The following is a 2,500-nucleotide window of genomic DNA, read 5'->3' on the forward strand; positions in this document are numbered from 1 at the left end:
TTAGGTTTAGGGTTAGGGGTAGGGTTAGGGTTAGGGTTAGGGTTAGGGTTAAGGGTTAGGGTTAGGGTTGGGGTTATATCACTTTTCAGTTTTCCTGTTATAATAATTGAACAGGCGACACGTATGTCAATTAGTTTACAAAGTTGTGCTTTGCGGTTCTGTTCATTCGATGAAAACTTGTTTCCTTCCTGTACACTTCGATATATCACTTTTCAGTTTTCCTGTATTCCTATTTGAGCGAGCGATGCACAGGTGATTTAGTTTACAAAGTAGTGCTTTTCTTCTGTTCTTACGTTTGATACTTGTTCTTGTGCTGTACAGTGCGATATATCACTTTTCAGTTTTCCTGTATTCCTAATTGAGCGAGCGACACATATGGGAATTAGGTTAGAAAGTTGTGCTTTGCTTTTCTGTTCTTTCGTTGGAAACTTGTTCCTGTGCTGTACAGTGTGATATATCACTTTTCAGTTTTCCTGTATTCCTAATTGAGCGAGCGACACACGTGTGATGTAGTTTACAAAGTAGTGCTTTGCTTTTATGTTCTTTCATTGGAAACTTGTTCCTGTTAGGAACAAGTTAGGTTTAGGGTTAGGGTTAGGGTTAGGGTAGGGTTAGGGTTAGGGTTAGGGTTAGGGGTAGGGTTAGGGTTAGGGTTAGGGTTAGGGTTAGGGTTAAGGGTTAGGGTTAGGGTTAGGGTTATATCACTTTTCAGTGTTCCTGTTATAATAATTGAACAGGCGACACGTATGTGAATTAGTTTACAAAGTTGTGCTTGGCGTTTCTGTTCATTCGATAAAAACTTGTTTCTTTGCTGTACACTAAGATATATCACTTTTCAGTTTTCCTGTATTCCTAATTGAGCGAGCGACACACATGTGATGTAGTTTACAAAGTAGTACTTTGCTTTTATGTTCTTTCATTGGAAACTTGTTCCTGTTAGGAACAAGTTAGGTTTAGGGTTAGGGTTAGGGTTAGGGTACGGTTAGGGTTAGTGTTAGGGTTAGGGTTAGGGTTAGGGTTAGGGTAGGGTTAGGGTTAGGGTTAGGGTTAAGGGTTAGGGTTAGGGTTAGGGTTATATCACTTTTCAGTTTTCCTGTTATAATAATTGAACAGGCGACACGTATGTCAATTAGTTTACAAAGTTGTGCTTTGAGGTTCTGTTCATTCGATGAAAACTTGTTTCCTTGCTGTACACTAAGATATATCACTTTTCAGTTTTCTTGTATTCCTAATTGAGCGAGCGATGCACAGGTGATTTAGTTTACAAAGTAGTGCTTTTCTTCTGTTCTTTCGTTGGATACATGTTCTTGTGCTGTACAGTGCGATATATCACTTTTCAGTGTTCCTGTATTCCTAATTGAGCGAGCGACACACATTTGATTTAGTTTACAATGTACTGCTTTGCTTTTCTGTTCTTTCGTTGGAAAGTTGTTCCTGTGCTGTACAGTGTGATATATCACTTTTCAGTTTTCCTGTAATCCTAATTGAGCGAGCGACACACATGTGATGTAGTTTACAAAGTAGTGCTTTGCTTTTATGTTCTTTCATTGGAAACTTGTTCCTGTTAGGAACAAGTTAGGTTTAGGGTTAGGGTTAGGGTTAGGGTAGGGTTAGGGTTAGGGTTAGGGTTAGGGTTAGGGGTAGGGTTAGGGTTAGGGTTAGGGTTAGGGTTAAGGGTTAGGGTTAGGGTTAGGGTTATATCACTTTTCAGTGTTCCTGTTATAATAATTGAACAGGCGACACGTATGTGAATTAGATTACAAAGTTGTGCTTGGCGTTTCTGTTCATTCGATAAAAACTTGTTTCTGTGCTGTACACTAAGATATATCACTTTTCAGTTTTCCTGTATTCCTAATTGAGCGAGCGATGCACAGGTGATTTAGTTTACAAAGTAGTGCTTTGCTTTCCTGTTCTTTTGTTGGAAACTTGTTCCTGTGCTGTACAGTGTGATATATCACTTTTCAGTTTTCCTGTATTCCTAATTGAGCGAGCGACACACATGTGATGTAGTTTACAAAGTAGTGCTTTGCTTTTATGTTCTTTCATTGGAAACTTGTTCCTGTTAGGAACAAGTTAGGTTTAGGGTTAGGGTTAGGGTTAGGGTAGGGTTAGGGTTAGGGTTAGGGTTAGCTTAGTGTTAGGGTTAGGGTTACGGTTAGGGTTAGGGTTAGGGTTAGGGTAGGGTTAGGGTTAGTGTTAGGGTTAGGGTTAGGGTTAGGGTAGGGTTAGGGTTAGGGTTAGCGTTAGGGTTAGGGTTAAGGGTTAGGGTTAGGGTTAGGGTTATATCACTTTTCAGTTTTCCTGTTATAATAATTGAACAGGCGACACGTATGTCAATTAGTTTACAAAGTTGTGCTTTACGGTTCTGTTCATTCGATGAAAACTTGTTTCCTTGCTGTACACTTCGATATATCACTTTTCAGTTTTCCTGTATTCCTATTTGAGCGAGCGATGCACAGGTGATTTAGTTTACAAAGTAGTGCTTTTCTTCTGTTCTTTC

This window comes from Meriones unguiculatus, chromosome 10 (genome assembly GCF_030254825.1).
Source record: "Meriones unguiculatus strain TT.TT164.6M chromosome 10, Bangor_MerUng_6.1, whole genome shotgun sequence".
Taxonomy (NCBI): Eukaryota; Metazoa; Chordata; class Mammalia; order Rodentia; family Muridae; genus Meriones; species Meriones unguiculatus.